General features: G+C 58.0%; 1 protein-coding gene across 10 annotated transcripts in view; it reads right to left on the bottom strand.

Moving 5' to 3' along the window:
- Window positions 1-21,614, bottom strand: part of SLC29A1 (solute carrier family 29 member 1 (Augustine blood group)) — a 34,718-nt gene that overhangs the window by 9,551 nt on the left and 3,553 nt on the right. The window contains exons 1-2 of one of the 10 annotated variants that reach the window (XM_080407865.1): window positions 4,721-4,908; window positions 2,552-2,664 (exon numbers count right to left, since the gene is read on the bottom strand). The gene's annotated coding sequence lies outside the window, so the exon portion shown is untranslated. Of the gene's footprint in view, window positions 1-2,551; window positions 2,682-3,550; window positions 3,761-3,980; window positions 4,090-4,720; window positions 4,910-13,687; window positions 13,761-13,936; window positions 13,961-18,586; window positions 18,753-21,614 lie in introns of those variants that run through there. The other 9 variants (XM_080407863.1, XM_080407869.1, XM_080407870.1 and 6 more) reach the window with 9 other exon arrangements.

Raw genomic sequence — 21,614 nt, 5'->3', positions numbered from 1 at the left:
CATCCCCAAGCTAACAGATCTCACCCCAAAACAGGCAGGAGAACCCCAGCTCCTGCCACGGGTTCCCAGCAAGCTCTCAACACACTGCCCCTTGCCCAGCCAAGGCCCTCGCCCCACTCCCAGCCCTCCACCAGGTTGCATCAGTGTCCCAAGAAACAGGGGTAGAGACCAACCCCACAGACGTACCTGGGGAGGACAGAGCCCGGGTAAACCCCGTGTTCAGCGTATTTGAAGGAGGTGTATGTGTCCCCTTACGCACCCCCCGGCGCTCAGGGGTGAGCATCAGGCCCCAGCTCAAGTCACGGGGGCTGGAGCCATGTGGGTCTAGCGGCATCCGCGTGGGAGGAGAAGAGGTGTCAAGTACCACAGCTGGCACATGGCCCGGGTCCGCTGCCCAGGCATCCAGGGAAGGGAGGAAGGGGAGGCTGTGGTGGAGGAAGGAGGTGGCAGGAGCCGAGGGCACTGGGGAGAAGGCAGGGGGCTGGGGCGTGGGGCTCGGGGGGTGCTGGGGCAGGGCACTCCGCCATGCGGCTTTCCCAGCCGCTGCCTGCTTCCGTCCGGAGAGCGCCCACATCCCTGCGTCAGGAGCCCAACCTCCTTGGCGAGTGCTGCCCAGCTGCCCGGCCACAGCCTCCTGCCTGTGTTTGTTTTCTGTCTCACTTCACTAAGTGCCTCCTAATTTTCTCCAGAAAGAGCCGGTGCCTGCCAAGGGGCACGCGGGTCAGCACTCATTACGGCAGGAAACGCGTTCAGCCTTCGGCTTTTACAAACAACTCTATAACAAACAGAAAAAGTCACAGGAAGCAACACCAGCAACACCAGCAACAGGTGGCAACCCTGCTCCCACCTGGCCAGAGCAGCCCTACCATAAGGGACCAGGGGATATAAGGGACCAGGGGACGGAGGCCACCTCCAGCCACCTCGCTGGCACAGCCCAGCTCTAACCCCCTCCCGGACAAGCCTGCTGATGTTCATCCCAGCCACCAGCCCAATGGCTGCACAGCCTGGGGGACAAGGAAAAGGAGAAGCGATGCAGGGCCTTGGCATAAGCACATCCATTTTGTTCCTGGGCGTCAAGCAGTCTGTCTTACCCCTCAGAAGCGACGTATAAGCGGAAGGAGCAAGATAACAAAGAGCAGGGTTAACAAACCCTAGGCCAGCACCTCTGAGCAGGTACAAACAAGAGATGGCACAATGGTAATTGCCCATTCATGCCGCACAAAGACCTTGACAGACGCTGAGTGACACCTGCTGTACTGGGCCACGTGCAATCCCATTGCCAACCAAGCCCTGGGAGCCCACGGCAGGGCCAGCCATCACCAAAACCGCCTAACCTCCACTGAAAAACTTGCACTGCAGGACAGCCACGCCTGCAGGCAGCCATTTGTCACCGGGCTTCAGAGATTTCCCTACCTCTCCCTTCCTACGCATCGCCTCTTCACCTGCTTCTGCTGTCTTCACCAAAGGTGAGCACAGCCCATGCTCTCTCCACCCAAGAGCAATTTCACAGTGTTAGGTAGGCATGCTATGGGTTTATAACCAGGAACACCAGCTCTTTTAAGAAAAGGTCTTTATGCCACACCAAGCATAGCACCATTCTTGCAGTCCCCAGACAAGATGGCAAGCACCGCACACATCCTCCTGTTGCCACTTGTAGGGGATCACCTTGCAAGGACGAGGTCAGCACTTCCTCCGAGCGTGGCCAAGATGGGGCAGGGCCAGGTGCTTCACCAGGCTTCACCCCATCCCCTATGTCCGACTTCCCTCCCGGGCAACACCAGAGCCCTCCCGGCAGGAGGGCTGATCTGTGGGCCATCGAGGTTCACCTGCGGGCAGGGAACAACCCCGGCACAGGTGTGCAGGTCACATGCAGGTGGCCATGACTCAGCTGGAGGATGGGCGACACTCCAAAACTGCCCATTCCATGAAATTTCGTGTGTGTGCCTTAACTCTGACCACGCACCCCCAGGTCCTCCTACCTTGTGCCGGGGTCCAAGGAACCAGCCTCCTGAGCGGTGTCCTGCCCACCTCCACCTTCAGCCACCAACTGTGAGGACACGTGCTTGTATTTCACAAGACGTATGAGTGTGCACAATTGTGCACCATTACCACGGTGCTGAGACAAACATAAGCCCTCCCAAAATAAGGGCAGGTAACGCTGGGTCAAGTCAGAGGCCAGTCTGGCTCAAAAATTTGTCTCCGTCATAGGACAAAAGCAGATGCCAAGAAAGGGTGAGAGTGGCACAGGCATTGACTAACTCCCCAACTGCTCCACCAGCCGCTGAGCCGGCAGGGGCATGCTGTCCATGTGTTTTGTAGCCTGCGGTGCGTTTTGCTTCTGTGAAAACCCTGCTTCCCTCTCTAATTCGGAAGCCTCTGAGCAAGGGCAGCACCTCTGCCTGCGCACAGGGCCCTGGCTGGGGCTCCCTCGCCCTCGCTGTCAAAGGGTGGATGAACATTGGAGTGGCTTCTCCATGGCAGCCACAGCTTTACAGGCCTGGATTGTATCCACCCTGCAGCACGTTTCCCAAACAGAGAAATTCTAGCTTACTTAGTCATCCAGGCACAGCTCCACGCCTTCGGTCCTCCTCGTCGCTTTCTTCCCAACCTTCCCCAGCTTCCCTCAACCCTTCCAGAGATGCTGGGGCTGGGGCCACACGGGGGCTGCGAGGGGGTGAGACACCAATTTGAAGAGCACCTGAAGGATGTCCAGCCTTATCACTCACAAAGACGATTTGATGTGCTTTTATGCCCACCAAGCTATCCAAAACAGCCCCAGGCCTTGCTGCAAGTGGCCGGCTCAGCATGTAATCTTGTTTGCAGATCTGGGGCTTCTCCCCACCCCCCCCCCCCCCTCATCTATCACTTGATATTTACCTAAACTGAATTTCATCTGCCTACTGCCCGGTGTTGTAATGGTCTTCTGTACTCTTCCTAGCTGGCACTTGTCCCCACGAACCTGAGTAATCCAATCGCCTCAGCAAGCCCTGTCATCTCATTGCTCATTCCCTTTTCCAGGTCACACACAAACACGTTGAAGAAACATGGGACCCAACACAGCGATCTCTTTCCACTGCAAAAACGGACTGCTGACTCCTATACCCTCCTTCCTGTTTTTGTACTAATTATGGGGCCATGTGAGGACCTTCCCTCCTGACCAGCCAGTTCCCTTAAGAACTAGGCTGAAAGCCCTGACTGAATGTTTTTTGGGAAGCAGCGTGGGCACCATGAGCTCCGAGTCGCTACAAAGCGCTGCCCCGGCTCGGGGACCCCTTGGCAGAAGCCTCCCCACCTGCCCACAGGCCCCATTCCCGTACAGACGCCTGGGACACACAGCAGATCTGCTAGTCAGCTTTTCCCTGAAGTTCCCTCCAGCTCTTCTTAGAAATGAACGTCACACCTTTCCCCCTCCCGGTCCCCGGGGGCTGCGGCAGTTGTGAATGAATGACTAGAGGCCACACGTGACAGACAGCCAGCTCACCCTCCCTTTCTTTCCGGTGAACGTCGCCTTGCCCTAGCGACTTATTGCTGTTTAGCTTTGCTTTCTAACCTTTCCTCGGCGGATGCTCTGAGGAGCACCCCAACAGAAGGTGAAGAAACTGCTCAGGCTCTTCCACGGCGAACAGAGAGGCAAAAGCTTCACCTGGCTTTTCAGCTATGGCCTCTCTTCCTCTGATCCCCCATCCCTCCAACGACGGTAGCAGGCTTCCTACTCCTGGTGTGCTTCGCAAGCAGTGTATCAGAGAGCTGATAGCACTTCCTATTGTTCTTCTCCTTTCTGAGCCCTGCCCCTCTGCAAACAGGCTTGCTGCACCGTCCACTGCCCCCAGCACTGCTGGTGCTTGCCTCCTGGGGAGGGATCATAGCGAGGGAGCAGGATGGAGGCAGTTTGGCCTCCTCCCTTGCCTTGCTGCCTGCAGACAAAGCCCTCCCCTGTAAGGGGACAGCAGAGGTGAAGGTCCCCAGGTAATGTTTCTGACCTGTTTCACCTTGCACTCTCCACTCCTTCATGGGCAAAAGGAGAGACAGCTCTAGGCCCTCTCTGCCTTCAGGCTTGCGGCACCCACAGCCACCATGCAAACTTGCTCCCAGCACCGACCGGCTGTTATCTCGGCTGCCGGGTGGCATGGGGAGGTGCGGGGGGGGTTCAGCCCTGTGCTGTGTTTTGAACTGCGCACACCAGACAGCTGCAAAGCACCTTATCTGCAGAGTTCAAGGGGCCCCGAGAGGCTCCCTGGGGGCCCCCGGCCCTGGCAGGTAAAGTGACCTGGCCCAGGTGGCAAATTCCCCAGGGCCCCGTGGGACTCCAGCACTGTCCTCAAAGGGCTTCCCACCAGGGAGAGGGGAGTGGGCAGTCACAGGGCAAAGCCAGCCCTAAAACTACCCCAGGTAACGCAGCTGGGACTCTTCCAGCCACCACCATGTCCCACAGAGCTGTGGGAGTCCACCTCCACACCAGGGCTGCTCAGTGGGTTTCCAGCCCTGACATATCTCTGGCCAAATACCAACAAGGAGGCCCTAGCGATGCAGCCCCACCATGAACGCGCACACCTCTCTCCTCAGCACATGGCGACCGCCCGAGCCCAGGACACTTGGTGTCCAGCCAGAGAACACCCCTCCGGGCACCCATGCAACCCCCTGCAGCAGAGATGGGTGCTCCTGCTCAGCGCCCCATCTAACTCCCTGGGGGGACATGTTACCGTCACAGCAAGAAGCTTACCAGAAGGGCAGGTTGGTCCCAGACCCTTGCTCCCGGTCACCTCAGGCCACAGGACTGTAGGGACGGCACAGCCTTGAGAGAGGCGGGAAGAGCCCTGCAAATACCGGAGCAGTTGCCTGCTCCAAGGCCTGTGGTTTGGAGGTACGGGAGGAGATACAGCACCCGGGCAGGAGCTAAGGGGGGACGTCATCTCTGAGGAGACGTCAGAGGGAGAGATAAGCTGCCCTCGGGAGCCTGTTTGCAGGGACAGGATTCGTAAGGGCTCTTCTGAGGAGCTGTTTTCCCTGATGGCACCTGCTCAGGCCACTGTCCCCAGGAGAAGAGACTATCGCCTCCAAGCCACAACCCTGCTTCTTGGCAGGCTGGGGAAGGAGGCACGTTTTTCCAGGGCTAGGTGCAGGCTCTATTTGTTGGAAATTTAGAGAAATAAAGACCCTCCTCCCAGGGGTGGCCAGAGGGATTTGCTCAGGACTCGACTCACTACAGCTGCAGAAACCTCCAAAACCAGGAGGAAACCACCACCGGGACCTGGATGGTGCCTCCAGACAGCTTTCAGCACCTCCAGGGGCTGCCTGGAGGTGGGGAGGGGCAGGGCAATGACCCACACAGGCAGGCACAAAGCTCACGCTACCTGGCCACAGCTTCCTGTGGGACCACCATGGGTTCGGAGAGAGCCGGGGGATGCCACACCCCAGACCTTCATCCTCACCTGGCAGCCCCTTGCAGCCCATGTGTGCAGGGCTGGTCCAAGCCCCCCAGGGTGCCAGCATGGCTGGGTGAGGTGCTGCCTGGCTCCATCTGGGGGCTACAGGGAGGGGGGTGCTGCGGGAAGGGTGCTCCCCAGGGTCAGCCTGGGGGCCATGGCGGGAAGAGGCACAATGGGAGGAAGCCACATTTCCGCTTCCCAGTGGAGAAAACCTTACAGAACCCCTGGGGAGAACAACCGGACACCATTAATGTAAAAATCAGCAGGGAGCACAAGGAGCAGCCAGAGGCAGCCCTGAGGCAGGAGCAGGTTGTCCCTGCATGGAGGAGCCTGGGGCTTGGTGCAGCGGTGGCACAGGCCACCACGTACCAGGACAGCCATGCAATCCCAACGTGCCAGAGCACAAGGCACAGTGCTGGCTCCCGCCTGCCCGCAGCCCAGCTCGCCCAGGCAGGTGGCACTCCTCATTCCCACCCAATCGAGTGGGAATAGAGATTGCCCCCTAATGGGCTGGGGCATTGCTTAGGCAAGACCCCCCCTGGGGCATGGCTGCCAGATGCATCTCTTTTGCTTTAGTAGCTTCCACCCCCCACCCAGTCATGCTGAGGCTTGCTCAAGAGGAATCCCTGTCATTACAGATGGTATCTCGGTCAGCCCCACCTTGGGCAGCAGCTACAGCACGTCGGAGGGATGGGCTGAGCCTACAGTACCATGTCCCCATTTCCCCCTCATGTCTGTAGGAACAAAGGTGAGACCCATAAAGAGGAAGCATGCAGCAAGACAAAGAGAAAAAAGCAGTTCATGGCCAGAAAAGTCTGAAGATAAGGACTCAGTGGATGTATGGGAAGAAACCCAGAGGGCAGAGTCCCACAGCCAGGAGATGAAAGAGCACCAAGATGGGTTTCTCCATACCCTGCCTTCTAGGCTTGGTAGGGCCATATCTACAGCAACATGTGGCTACCCCCGAGGTCACTGCTCAGGGAGTAGTACTGGAGGGGAAGAGCACGACTGCAGGAGGCTACCTGCCATTGGTGGCCCCCAGGGTGCTGGGATGGAGAGGATTCCTCCATCATTGCTTCATGTTCCTGGCTCCAGGACTGAGCTCAGAGCTGGCAGACCCAGGAAGGAGTCAGGCCAGGAATGACACAAGGGAGCTGAGCATGGAGCAACCTGCAGTGAGCGGCTGGGAAAGAAGGATGGGGACAGCTTATGGTGCAGTTGAGAGGTCCTCAAAACAGCCCTGACGTGAGGGGCAAGGCAGGGGGGCTGTGGAATCATTGGAAAGTTCAAAAGCCCCTCTAAACCCCTCCCCAAGATACGCATGGAGCCCCCTCTATGCACAGAGCCTCTAGCAGAGGAGGCTTGGAGGGCTCAGCCAAACATGTTCCCTCACCTCAAATGCCACACTGTACTTTATGGGGGCTTCTCTCCCCAGGAGAGCCCGACCCCAGGACTCCTCATCGCTCGTCCCCAAAACAGGGCCACTTCTGGAAGGGCAGGAAAAGCTGGCAGACAAAAGCTGTGAGAGCACCTGCCCACAGCAACTCCCTGCCCACTGCCACCCGGCCACCTCCCACACCCTGGGACGCGTTCACATCCCAGGGGAGAGGCTCCGACCGTCCAGTGCTGCCTCCCTCCCGGAGGGAGCTGGTGCCAGATGCAAATGCACAAAGCTGGAGGCAAGCAGGACCCTCAGCCAGCAAGAGCTGCCCACACCCAGTGGGAGCCACTGAACCACCGGCACCTGGGCCACGCTGCCCCCTCACCCGAGTCCCCTGGCAGGTGGGAGAGCATCCCTGGGGCTGGACAGAGCCAGCCTTGTCCCTGCACCCAGAGGACTCGGCGGAGGGGCTGCCGCAGGCTGCCAGCCCTGCCAGGGGGCTGGCACGGGGGCAGACCTCATTTTGCCCCCACCCAGCAATTTTTCCAAGGCTGGGCTGGGCTGCACAGCTGCTTCCAATTTAGTGGGGGGGGTGGAGGAGTGAAACCAGAGCCAGAACAACATGATCTTCCCCCGGCGTCACAGCCTCCCCAGCTCCCAAAATTTGGAGGGGCGATCCCTCCCCGCTGACCAAGAGCCCCCTGACAGAAACTGGGACAGACGTGTGTGGGCCAACCACTGCCGGGCCTGTGGTGGGTTGAGGTTGGCTCTGTCCTCTGCATGTCAGATGTGCCTGGCAGCCGGGAGAGAAATGCAAGGGCTATTTTGGGTCCCCACAGACTGAAGTGGCTTTTTGCTTGTAGGCCAGCTCAAGAACCTGGGACCTGGCTGACCACTGTTTTCGGCATGAAAACTCCGCAGCCCTACTGGGAAAGGGGGTGGCGAGCAGGGAAGAAGGTTTTGGCACCTGCCATGGTCCCTCTGCCAGCCACTTGTTCTGCCAAGATCCTGCTCACTGCCTGGATGGCTGCAGCATCTTGCAAACTGGCTTCAGCTGCTACATGCAGCTCTGCTCCAGGAGATGGGGCATGTCAGTCACGCCCAGACCCACACACCTTCTTTGTCCCAGCCAAGGGGCACCCCATGATCCCCAAAAACAAAAGGAGGGAGCAGGGACAGATGCCCTGGCTGGGTGTGCTCCTCCCACGTGCCCAAAGCCAGCCACTTCCAAAGCTGCAATCACCTCCCCACAGGGCAAAGCCATCCCCGCAAGTCCTAGGAGCTGGGGGGACTCGAGGAGCCACACACACCTGTAATTCCCAGCTGATTTTAAATAAGGCTGTGGGGAAGGTAACACCTGCTGAGAGCCAGGCTTGCTCTGCGGTAGCTCCAGAAGAGCCGTGCGGACAGCACACGGTCTGTGGACCTAGGAACCAAAAGCCAAGGTGACAGCATGCCACCAGTGGTGTGGATCAAGCACAGGACTAGGAGTAAACACCCAGGGCAGAAATTCCGCTTCCCGTACCCTCCTCTCTGAATAACTCAGCTTCCACAAACAGCCTGGCAGGACTAAGGTCTCACATGTGGAGCCAGAGCAAGTCTCGAGGCAGACACCTCCTTCGGAGGGAGTTAGACTCCAAACCTCTCACTCTTGGCACTGGCCTGGGCTAACCCGTAGCAAACAGGGAAACCTTTATGCAAGTAGGATCAGGCAGGGAGAGACAACAGGAGGTGAGGAGCTCACCCCCGCGTCTGGACAAACCATGGCAAAACAGAGTGTCTCCCACACGACCAATAATAACCCTGGCCACAAGTCAGGAAAGGGCAAGTCACATCCCCTCCAAATCCCAACCCGCAGGCGCTGCTGCATCTGTGCAATCAGCCACCACCCAGTGTGCCACAGCCACAAGGTCCTGGGCTGCCTGGGACTGTGAGCATCCCCAGGGATACCCTGGAAGCACGGAGAACCCTGCATGAGAGCCACCGAGTGCTCTGCTCATGTGGAAACGGCACTTTGCAGACATTGGCATTGGCTTGCAGGCTCCACCGCTGCCGAGCCTCTCCCATGTTAATGTGGGGAGCAGAAGAGATGAAGGAGGCTCTGAGACTCCCTGCTGGAAGATCCAAGGGTACCGTAGCCTCCATCGAGGTGGGCTGGCCATCCGGCAAGGTGTCCTGCCAGAGCTTGCCCAGGTGCCTGGACACGCTGGGACGCTGATGCACTCCCACGGCGATGCCAGGCGATAAGGAGCCCAGGAGCTGAGCGCTGCTGAAGCAATCCCTTTCTGGCACACGGCATTCCCCTTGCAGCCACGGGGGAAGAAAGGGAGGGAGGGCTGGTGGCAGATGACTTGTCTTTGTTTTATTGAAGGCCAAGCCATTTACTTCTGCTGGGTTCTGTTTTTAGTCAAAGGCTCCCCTTTCGGAGCAAACCCAGCTGCAGAGCCCAGGCAGGGGGGAGCGTGGGGCCCTACAGCAACTCCCTTGACCCCCACAAGGCACAGCTCCTGCCCCGCATCGCCCAGGCACCCTGCACCTGCTGCCTCCGGGGTAACAGCCCTGTCTGGGAAGATGCTGGCAGATCAATGCCCTGATGTGGTTCACCATGCGGTCACACCAACCTTGTACTGCCACGAGGGGTGGGTGTGAAGACGGGAAGGAGAAGCTGCAGGGGAGGGTGGATTGCTTAACAGCTTGGTTGTGCTGCCGTTGGTCTGCGTCCTCCTGTGGTGCATGGATAACACTCCTGCTCTCATCAGGGTGGTATGAAGACCTGCCCAACCCTACCATCCTCAGCCACAGCACAATACCTACAAACCCTTAAGAGCTGAAGGCACCGTGCTCCCTGCAGCAGTGGGCTCCCCGAGGGGGCAGAGGTTCTGTCCAGAGCAAATACCATCGAGGAGCTCATCCACAGCGCCGAGGGAGGATATCCCAGGTAAAAAAATAGAACTGCCTCCAACTTGGTCCTGAGGCCAGGAAAAGACAAGGCCTGCTGAAGGTAGGGCAGGTAGCTCCTTCAACTCCAAGCCCCTGGCCAGGAGCACAAAGAGAGCTATGCCACCAGTCCCTCCTGCCTCTCCGAGCTGTTCTCCAGGGGTAACCAAGCCTAAAATGAGGGAGCTCCTCTCACAAGGGTTTTCCATGAGCAAACCTGCAGCAAAACTCAAATGGGGCTGCCCACCCCAAAGCCCTTGATGTCTTTGAGCTCCTCCAGGTGAGCTGACCCTCAGCTATCGGTGTAAATCGGCTCCCTGTCCCTGCTTGGAATCAGTGGGTGGCTGTGCTAGGTGTGATGAACCAGGCAGGGGTGAGGACCACGCTGGGACCCACAGCATGAGCAGAGAAGCCAAGCAGGGTGGCCCAGGTGGGATGCACCTCTCCCCAGCAGCCTTGCAGCAGGCTGGGGCCATTTCAGCGGCAGTCCAGGGGCGCTGGTATGTGTTCGGGTGACGGCTTGCCCTCAGCACAGCCAGGCTGATGACCCAGTCCTGCTGCTGTGACTCAGCCCTCAGTACCTGGCCAGAGCAGGCTGCTCACCGGGTGGGAGGCTGACTGCAGGATCCTCCAGTCCTGCTGCTGCTCCTGATCCAGCCGCATCCCTCCCAGTCCTGCTCTTCACCTCAAGCCCCTGTCTGCCTCCTCCTTCTGTAGCTTCCTGGTCCACTCACTCCATGAATTTCCAGCTGGAAATTTCACAGTGAAGTGCTTTCCCATCAGACAAGACCTAAACTAAATGAACTAAAGCAAATCCTGACAGTGGTGTGGTGGGAAGAAGGCAAGGCAGCTCTGCGGAAATCTGCCTGATTTCCTGCTGGCTTCTTCTGAATGAACCGGCAAGTAGGCAATAGGTCTCTGCTCCCCTTTGGCCTCAAAAAAAGCCAGTCTTCTAGAGATGAAGCCTGACTGTGCTTACCCATGACTTAACTAAGAGGCTGCAAGAGAGCCTTGAGCACTGCACCCAGAATGCCAAGCTCACTGATTTTTGTCATGGATGGTGCATGACAGCCACACATACCCAATGCTTTGAGCCTCCCCTTTCTCAGGGATCAGTGAGACCACAGAAAAGCCTGCTCCAAGCCAGAGCAGGACCAAAGTGTCACAATAGTGATGTTCTTAACAGCACCAGCATCAGCAATGAAGTTACAAAGGGCTAGCACCATCCCTATGCAACAGCTTTCCTAGTCTCATGGGAGCAGCAACCCTCGTACGCATTCCTCACGCAGCACCACAGCTCCCCAGAGCCTACGTACAGCCAATCGCCCAACCAAGTCTACAGGGTTTGGAGTGGGAGATGGGGTGCAGTGCTGTGCTGCAACCTCAGCTGGGGCACTGGGGTCTCTCTGGATCACACATTCTGATGTAACCAAATCCACCCAGGGTCCAACCCTACTCCGCACACTTTTTTGCCTATCCCACATCTTGCACGTTGTTAACCTAGGAAACACTCGGTCTTCATCGCACTGCTTAATCAAATCCCGATAGCTGTGTGTTTGTTAAAACCCTGACTCCTGCCCATCTGCAAATGCCTGGAGCTCACGCTGTGTAATGCTCTGCACCTGAGCTTGCTGGCAGCTAAGTGCAAGTTAGCATGGAGATGTGATTGGAGAGCTCACAGTCCTGCAGGTCCAGCAGCACCAGTGCTGGGCTGGCAGGTGTCACAGGGCAGAGCTATGTGCTGAGGAGGCTCAAGAAGGTGAGCAGAGTTTGCACTGTGGGGTCAGTACTGAGCTGGCAAGGACCACAAACAGCACTTGCTGGTAAGAGCAGGTATTGCAGCTTCCTTAACACCTGTCAAGGACCTGGATGTTATGCTGGACAAAACCAGCTGAGATCCACGTATTCCAGAGAAGGCACTGGGGGCTGCTTGCTGGCTTCCCAAAGCCAATGGCTGGTGCCTGCCCATCTGGACAGGGCAGGCGGGTGCTCCTGGGCTCCCTCTGGTCTGATGGGCTGGTCCCCAAACCCTGCCTCTGCCAGGGCAGCTGGGAATGGAGCCGGGCAGAGCAAGGAAGTGCAACAGGAGAGAGGATGAAGGGGTGCCTTGTCCTCCATGCCCTGGCTTCACCCCAGACCACAACAAGGAAGAAGACAGGTCAGGCCCGGGCAAGAACAAAGCCTATGGCTCATCTTGGAAGAGGAAGAGGCTCATTATACATTTCAGCCCAAGATAATGAGAGCAGGGATGCCATGATGGGGAAATTATGCCAGTAGTTAATTACGCAGCTTGGGGAGGAAGAGAGAAGAGGAAAAACTGCAGGATGGAGGTGCCCTACTGCCCTGTGTGCTGGTGCTCATTTGCCAGTTCAGGCTGAACTGAATTTCTTCCACCTCTCCATTGCAGATGCTTTGCTACAGTGTAGGCCCCCGCCTCTTGTTTGTACTAGCTGAGGGGAAACAGCCACTCTGCAAACCATCTTCTGGGGCCTACGTTAGAGCCCTCAGTGCCATACGGAAAGTGCCCCTGCTCTGTAAAGACCTTCTTGGTGAGCCAAGGCATGCCTACCTGTCTTTTCCAGGAGCAAAAAGCAACAGCAGGAGCACTCCAGAGAGCACACATACAGCGTCTGCACTGCACTGACACTGTATCAACAGCCCACAAGCAGCACTCAGACAACCAGGTACCCAAGAGAAAAGCATCCCCGCATAGTCACATCCTGCAGTAGTTTTGTAGTGGAGGCAGGCTTGAGGGAGCCCGAAGACTGTCCAGCATCTCGCAGGGGCTGGCGAGAGGAAACGATGCCGCCAAGCCAGGATGCGGTGCAGGAGGGGAGTGGGATTTCCTGTGTCGGCATTGACAGAAGTCCCTAAATTGTGTCAGCTCACAACAGGCAACTGAGGGGCCGTCAGGCTGCTTCCTGCTTTGGAGCAGCCGGGAAGCGCATCCAGCTGTGGCCAACAGCTGCATGAATTCCTCCTGCAGCCCCTAACCCTAGGGAATCTACTGGGCTCAAGGATACAGACTCACTTGTCTTCGATCCCACAGCCCCAGGGCTTGGCTGCTGCCGCCTTCCCACACAGCCCGCAGTTCCACAGCCTGTTCCCGAGAGGCAGGCGGGAGCGCTGGTGAGCACAGGCAGTGACTGTTGGTCTGGCAGTCTTAGCACCTAGCAGGGGTGTGAGGCTCAGATTTAACTAGAGGCTCAAATTTTTAAGTACAGGCTCTAATTTAACTGCAGAGGTGGGAATGACAGCACAAAAGGGCTCCACGGGAGCTCTTGGTGCTCCTGCCCGGGCCAGGCTCTCCATTAACGCAGCCGCTTTGCTCAGGAACAGAAAGAAACTGAAATCTTCACAGCATCCCATAGCCAACGGGGAGCACTTTCTTCAGCAGGACGCGGAGAGGGGCTGGCCCTGCCCCACGGCCCGCACCGCAGCACATGGTGCCCAGCCCACGCGCCCGCCACCGGGTCCTCGCAGCGTGGCCCGGCGCGGCCCGCAGCGGCTGCCGCGCGGCGGAGATGCGCATCCCTGCAGCCGGAGGAGCGCTGCGCGACCCCCTGGGGGAAGTCCTGCATCCCAGGCATCAAAGCATCACCGCACCCCAAAGCCACGCGCTCTCCCCGCGGCGGCAGCTACGGAAGGGGATGTGGACTCGCCACGCGAGGCGGCGAGGAAGAACCCCCCCATCCCAAAAGACAGCATCTATGCATCACACCCCCCGCGACACCGACCCGCGACTCACACGCTGCCTCCCCCCAAGGCTGCGGCGCCGGATCCTGAGCTTGCAACCCCCCGCCGGCTCCCTCCGAGGGCTCCTGGGGGAGCACCCGGCTCCCTGCTGCAAAGCACCCGTCAGCTTTGGAACGCTGCTAGGACGCTCGGAGGGAGGCGGGGGCGAGGGGGGGGCGTTGCAAGCTCAGCGACTTTGAGCCAGTACCTTAAAGAAGGGCGCTCACCGCTGCCCCCCTCTCCTCGCCGGCGCCTTCTGTCCCCGAAGCGGATGGGAAACCGCCTCCTCCCTGCCCGCTCCTCAAACTCCTCCTCCTCTTTTTGCCGCCTTCAGCGCCACGCGGCTCCCGCGTGGGGGAGGCGGCCGGTTTCCCCGCCCCCACCTCCCCGGAGAGAAGGGGGAAAAGACGCCGCGACCCCCCGCGGGCAGCGCTGCCCACCCCACGCGTGAACCCACCTGCGCCGCGCTCCCCCGCACCGCGCCGGGTGCCGGCCCTCCCCGGGGCTGGCCCGCCCCTGGCTCCCCCCCTTCCGCGCCTCCCCCGCCCCGCACCCGGCGGGGAAACCCCCGGCCCGCCCAGGGTCCGGCTGCTGCAGCCCTGCACAGCCCCGGAGAAGGGGGGGCAACTCCCCCCCCTCAGCGCTTCTGAGCTGCGCCCGGCTCCGGGTTTGCATTAATACCCACCCATCGGTAACCCTTGTAGCTCTACGGGGAGCTGTGCGGTGTGTTATGGCTCTGAACGGAGCGTGAAGCTGCATCCCAATCCAGACAAAAATCCTCTCTGCTGGCAGTTACTGATGTACATATATAGATACATATGGGTGTGTATACATAAACATGTGTGTGTATATTGTTTTATATATATATATGTATATATAAAACTATCTTGGGTTGTGGAGAAGATTGAAGACAGCTTTTTGCACCATGCATTCATGGGGGTGCTACCTGGGATGGCAGGTAATGTGCAGACCCCTCTGAAATTTAGCAGTTTTCTTATATCCAGAGCATATCAGTACTGTGTGTACCCAGTATCCAAAGGGCAGGCATGGACTCTAAGCTGTTTGGTTGGGTTTTTTCAAGCTCCAGCCTCCTATCTCTCCAGAATAGATATCTACTCTGCTGTGATAAAAACCTGTTGTTTTGCTTAATTACCAAGGTGCAGCAGGAATCAGGTACTTTGTCCCACAGCAAAGGGGAGTGCACCTGAATTCCTACCTGAGCAGTTAAACGGCTTGCAATCTTTTTTTATGTAGCTTGGTGTTTCCAGGTGCTTCTACCAGGAGCACAGGGCCCTTCTCGCTCGCTCGCTCTGTTCACTTACGCCATGTGGCTGCAGGCAGCAGCATCAGGAAGTCCCTGTAGCAGCTTTGACTGTAAAAACGTTTGCTCCGTTAATAAACACCCTCGGAAAATTCTCTGCAGCCAGCAATCAGTTTGAGTTAGAAATTAAAATCAGAAGTTAAACCACCCCCAAATGCCCTGGCAGATTCCTGTCTTCACAATCTTCCAGCGAGATGATGTCTAATACACATCTCCCCACTGAATCCAAGCACCAAGCTTGTATTTTAAGACAGACATGCAAAACGTCACCACGTAAGCAAAAAGTCCCCAAAGCCCGATAAAAAGGCTATGAGGACAGGGGTAAGACAGCTACCGTTGCTTTCTGAGATGCAACAATGACTCTGCAGTGTCACCCTCAGGAAGTAACTTCTTTGCGGTCCTGCTCGGTAGCAGCCTCTGCCACTGGATCTCTCCCTCTGTGCTGGCTGGTAGATACTGGTTGCAGTTACAGATTGCTGGAGTCAGCAGGGTGTACTGACAACATGAAGTGAACAGCAGACAGTGTTGTCAGCTAGTAAGACAGGAGGCTTTTGTCTTAAATGTAAGATTTGTATCAGACCAAATTAGATTTAAAAGCTCCCATCTCCAATTAAGCTCCTGCTGCGTCTCCCAGGCAATGACGGCTCCAAGCCCTGGACCTGCCTTTCAGCCCACTTTCCCTAAGCCTTTCCAGTCTGGAGGGTTGTGTTCTGGGTGAGCTGTAACACAGGCAAAACCTCTCTCCTCGCCTCTCCTCTCCCCGCCTCCCCTGTTCTCACCTCTCCTTTCCAAAAAAAAAGCAAAATAGGAGAGCAAGGTTGCCTGCTTTGAGATGTCTCACATCACCTCCTCTCTAGCTTTGAGATGTGCCATGCTGCTGTCACTTAGAGAGCCCCACAAGTCCCTGTAGCAGTCCCCAGGACATCAATGCCACAGCATCTCAGGCCCCATGTTTCCCCTCAAGATGTCCACACTTGCTGCTCAGCAGCATAAGCTAAAATTTGAGCATCGCTACAATTTTATTTTTCTATATAAGCTCCAACTTCAGCACAGACTAAAAGCTGTGGGAACCAATCCCCCAGGGACTCCTGAGCACAAGGTCCGGACTGGCAGCGCCCAGCCAAACTGTCACCGTGCTTCCAGAAGCAAGAACAAGACTCTCAGCATCATTAAGACCCTCAGATCCCATTGGGAGAAGAAATACCACAAAATTTACCTTTGAGTGGATATTCCAGGAAGTCTCTGCTTCAGGACAGGGTGGGTGGAGTTGCTGCCTCACCCCAGGCTTTCAGCAGCAGGGTACAGAGCACTTACCATTGCTCAAGTATGGAATTAAATGTTCTCTAATTCACAGCTCTGGTCCTGTCTGCGCAGCCGCTCCTCAGCACTGGAACCAACATCTCTCAATAGAGATGTCTCAGTGGAGACAAGAGGGTTGAAATCCATTAGCGCTGAACAGCGTTGCAGCCACCAGTGACCGCAGGCAGACAGAAGGCCAGCAGATATACCAGAAAGAAGGCAAGGAGAAAGGCAGCTTCCAGCTCCTAAGTATATCTCTTCCGTCCGCATGGGCCACCAGCTGCTTCTCTGCACAGACCTGTGCACCCACCCACCACTGACTTGCAGGATGGGGTCTAACGATGCCTTCCTTTGGGTGAGCAGGAGACCTGGAGCAAGCAAGACACCATGGAGTGAGGAAGGCTAAGGCTGGGAGGGAACATCCGTTAAAATCCAGCCCTGGCTGGTGCAGGACAAAAACGATTTCACTCATGGGTCTTGTGTCAGGAGAGCCACTTCAGCCCCCTGGGAAGCACATCCACCCCCAAGAGCCATGCATGGTCCTTGGGATGCCCGATACTAACACTGGCATGTGGTCTCAGGGGGATGACACCTCCTCTCTTACAGAAGGTGGCAAATCACAGAGCCAGTGACAACTCACTTATTGCTATGCAAACATGCGCCATTGCTGAAGGGTCAAGCTGTCTTGTTTCATCTTGACAGGATGCGTTGTCTTCGTGGAGCCCTCTGCTCCCAAGTGACTCTCATGTTATCATCTTCGCCTTTGTGAGTACAATAACAAGCCTCCCAGAAGAAGTAAACAGCTACAGAAACGGTTTCTGCTTTGGACTGGAAACAGCTGGGGCTTTGCCCAGCACTGGTACTGGGCCCACCAATGTATAACACCAGCACGACACACAGAGCTAGATGTTTCTCCCCTGTGTAATCTGGGCAAGGAGAAAAGCAGCCTCAAGTGGGGCCCAGGGTCTTGCTGCTCTTCCACACTCTCCATCCCCGAAGCAGCAGCATGGTGCTAAAATACACTGCTGCTGTCGGCACATTGCTGCGCTCCCCAGGGCGAAGGGAGAAGGCAGAGCCCTGCTTTCCTGGGGGAAGGCAGCCAGCAAAGCCTCTCCCTTACATAAAGCCAGGAGTCCCATGGACATGCTCCCCAGGACATGCTGAAGGGGCTCATGCTGCCCAGCCCTTCGAGTTTTCTTTCTGAAATCTCAAATGTGCGCCGCAGGCATTGCAATGCCGTCACCTGGAGCCCGATTTGTATGCTCTGCTTTGCAACAGGCAGAACAGGCAAAGTGCTCTCCCTTCAGTGACGCTTGCTGCCAAACCTCTCACCAAAGCCGCTTTCTCCCCCCCTCCCCGCCTTGTAGCAATTCCCAGCTTCAACTAAAGCAACGAAATCCAAAAGGGGAAAGCAAACAAACAGCTGGTTTGGAAATCAAGAGCCAAAATGGAGATTTATTCCAGGCAGTGGGTAATGCATCATAGGAGCTGAAGGAACATTTTCTGTGCCTCTTGGGAAATATTTGAGTTTTAGGGCCTGAGGAGCTAGGCAGCATTTGCAGGCACTTAAGTGTTTCCAGGATCCTTTACACTTGGCACCCACGTCGACCATTTTCTTTGGAGATTTGCAAGCCCTTTGCAACCATACATTAATTAACCCACCAACCCTCCTCTGCAATGAGATTTCCCTTTCCCTCTAATATGCCTGTGGTGGGAGCAAGGGAAACTGAGGCACGGTGAGGCTGTCAGCCTGGCTGAGGTCAGGGGGCTGTACGCCACCCAGCTCCCCTTTCCATTGCAAACCCACCCTTCCCTTTGCATGAATGACCCATGGCGACAGGGCTGCCCTCCACTGGGCACTTCCCACCCTGCCAGGAGAAGGGCACGGGTGGCTCAGCTCAGAGAGCCTCTGTGCCACCCCTCCGCGCCACGGAGCAAAGAAACAGAGAGCCAGTGTGTTTAAAAGGCAGAGCAGGCAGGCAGGAGTGGGGTGGCAAGCAGATTAGCAGCTGTATCCGATTCTCTGCACGTGTGACAAGGCAGCGGAGCACAGCCAGGTTGGGAAAGGGGGAGAGGGGGCATTTTAATCAGTCACATGGAGGGAAACAGAAGATGCTGGACCTCTGTCAAGTGTCAGCAGGTTACTAACCCACAAGCCAATAGGGGGGAAGAAACCACTACAGGCTCCTGGGAATCCAGTTACAAGGAGGCAGCAATGATCCTGGATGCTCTGATAGTCAACAAAGCACCTCAGCCTGTTGCTGGGATCAGTGAATGGCTCAGGGACCGTTTCAGTTCTGCTCTTCCCTTGCTGGCCCTGGCTGACCCTGGAGCAGGGTCCCAGCTGCGGAGCTGCTGGTGGACCATTTTTTGGGTGGGAGTTCCCTGCTTGTTGCTTGCAGGGCTCTTGATGGTGACCCCCCCAGGACCTCAGTGCCCTGCCCTGTCTTTCAGGATGAGAAGTGGCAGGGTCGAAGTGATGCTCACCTGATGGCCTAAGCCTGGCTGGGATGAGGTGGGACAGGAGCAGGCTGCGATCCCCTCCTGAGCTCTGCCCGTGGCGCAGAGATCCAACTGGGCACGTCACCGCTTGCAGGGAGCCACACAGACCTCCAGTGCCCCGCTGTCCCTCTGCTTCCTTGCACGACCCGACCTGCCAAAATAAAATCAGGCAGCTGCCTGTGGCTTCTTCACTAGTAGGCTGAGGGCAGCAGGAGCTTCCTGCTAGCCGAGGAGCAGCCCTGGGTGAAAACCTGCAAGGAGAGGCAGCGGAGAGGGAGGCACTTGCCAATTGGCCCCATCGCCTCCCCATGCTCAGCATCCCCTCTCACTGGTAACATCAAGATGCAATGGGGTGACACCTCCCCACCCCCCCCCCAAGCACTCAAAGCTCCAGTGAGCAAATGGCCCGGAGATATGGCAGGGAAGGGCCTTGGCCCTGAGAACTCCAGCCTGGTGTTGGGGCCATGCGTGTTTTCCAGCTGGGCAAGCAGAAACAAACCCCATTGTCCTCTGGGCAGACACAGCTCAGCAAGGGGCCCGGGGCACCCACAGGGCTCCTGGGGGCTGGCATGGGCAGTGGGGTCCAGCCAAGCTCCAGCCCCTCTCAGATTGCCACCAGGAAGGGCCTGTTGCCCTGTGGGGCAGCAGCATCTTTGGGACACAGGGCACGTCCCAGCTGGCAGGCTAGGGGACACAGAAACCCCTCTCCCGAAGGTCTCCCACCCCAGCCACCTCCTCGGTGTGATCCTTCCCACAGTGATCTCTCCATCCCCACCCCTCTGTCTCCCTCCCCACACCCTGACATCTTCCCTCCCTCCCTGCACCCCTGCTGCCCTCTCCTCAGCTCCTGCTTACAAGCATTTACTGCCTAATGACACCAATTAGCCACAGGGTTGCTCTGTGTCTAGTTATTGAGTGACAGCCATGCAACCACCATCCAAGGGTGAAATGTTACCCCTGCAGCAGGCAGTTTCCACTTGCCAGCGGCCAAGCTGAGACCTGGGTAAACTCAGGACACACAGTTCAGGCTCCCAGTCATACCAGAGGAGCCACGGTTAACCCCTGGCACAGCAGCAGGCAGGAATGCCCTGCGGCATTCAGAAACAGCCAGCCTCAGGGCATGGGCCACTCCTAGCACCCACTGTCACCCTGTCATATTCTCACGCTGGGTGTCCTTGGCAGAGGACGGTGGGTGGAGGGAGCCACACTATAGTCAAGGTCATCCGGCCCATTGAAGCAGCGCCGGGGGCACATCCCGCTCCTTGGCTGGCAGCACCAGCCTCCTGCGATGGAGCAGAGCCATTGAGGAAGGAGACAGCTGGCATCCAGCCACCTCATAAAACACCACGGGGGAGCTGTGGGCAGCTGGGAATGAGGGAACCTGGCAAAAGGAAGGGGGGTGGCAGCCACTGTGTGGTCTCGCTCCCCCCACTCCACAAAGCCCACCCAAGCCCTAGTGGAGCCGGGTGCCCAGCAGCTCCCTGGATCTCCAAGCACCATCTAACAGGCAGAAGCAGCCTTTCTGGAGGATGGCCAAATCCTAGCCCTGAAGCCTTGGCTCCCCATCAACTTTTCTGAAGCATCTTGGTGGCAGCGGTCAGATCTGTGCTCTGGCCCTTGGGGAGTGCTGCTGCAGCCGGAGGCTGCCCACCCTGCATGGCAGAGCAGGGACAAGGCACCCACCTGCTTTCCCAGCCAACCTGCTCCCTGGGTGGCCTCTGTGGCCACCAGCATGACAGGGACCATGGCACACGGCCATCTACAGAGACGAGGACTCCAAACACACACCCAGGAGCTCTCACAGCCATGCTGGCCACAGTCTGTGCCCGGCTCAACAGTCGCTGGCTGGCGCGGAGGAATTCAGCTCTGTGCAAAGGTCTGGCACGGCTGACTAAATCCTGTTTGGAGACTAAGCCCTTCCCATCATGCTTTCCCCCCTTGGGCAAATCGGCAGTGGAGTTGTGGCTGAATGCTCCCAAACATCCCCGGGGAGGTCTCCAGGAGGGCCCTTTCCCACAGCTTCCAACAGTACCCGCCGTTCATCAATTCCCCTCCTTGCCAGTCATGCTTCCGTGGGTTCCCAAGCCGAAATGCAGCCCCCCCCGGCCCCCCAGCAGAGCACGACCATGAGACATCAAAAGAAGGGCAAGCCGAACCCGTGACTGGCTGCCCAGCCGGCGGGTATCACCAGGGTATCTCTTGGTCTGCCCTCCCTTCCCCAGCCCTTCTGCAAAGCCGAGAACCCACCCGTGGGCAGAGGATGTGCTAACACGGCCCAGGGGAGAAGGAAACCCTCGGGGGGTCCTGCACACCTCCCGCGTGGGGCTGGGGGACACCGCCGGCAGCCTCCAGTGCTCTGCGCTCCGGTCACTGGGAGGCCCTGGCGCAGTCTGGCTGTGCCTGGAGGGATGCACGCGCTTCTGGCCCCGACCGCCCACCCTGCCAAGCTGGCTGACCCCGAGAGGGGCTCTGTGGGACCCTGCGGGACCCCCGCGCCGCGACACTGCACCCACAAACCCATGGCCCGGGCCGGTGCTGCCCCCTGCTGGCGCAGCCCCCCCTTGCGGCGGCCACCGGGTGGGCGGCCGGCAGCTGCGGGGCCCCCTCCCGTGACCGGGGAGCACGGGGAGCCCACGGGGAAGGGCTTAGTCGGCCTGTAGGCTTAAGTGGCCCCGCGGCATGCAGGAGGGAGGGAGGGGGGACAGCCGGGGGGGGGGGGGGGGAGGCGGAGCGCAGCAGTGGTGTGCTCCCGAAAGTGGGGAGCTGATGGCTGGTGGGAGGGGATCTGGCCTACCCGAGCCGGAAAGCCCCCCAAGCTGTCCCCTGGGAAGGGGCAAGGGAAGGGCAGGCAAGGGCCCCAGCGCTGGGACCCCAGGCGCACCCATGAGCATGAGGTGGCAGTGGGCTGGAGCAGGTAGATGGGGGCACCACTGGCATGGGCGTGGAACCAGGCACCCCAAAGTGTGAGCAGCAATTCGGGGGGCTTTGTTCTGTGTGCTATGCTAACCCGCGG

Source organism: Falco punctatus, assembly GCF_963210335.1.
Source record: "Falco punctatus genome assembly, chromosome: 12".
NCBI classification, from domain to species: Eukaryota; Metazoa; Chordata; class Aves; order Falconiformes; family Falconidae; genus Falco; species Falco punctatus.
The sequence above is the reverse complement of the archived record's forward strand: the minus strand, read 5'-3'. Positions and strand labels throughout refer to the sequence as shown.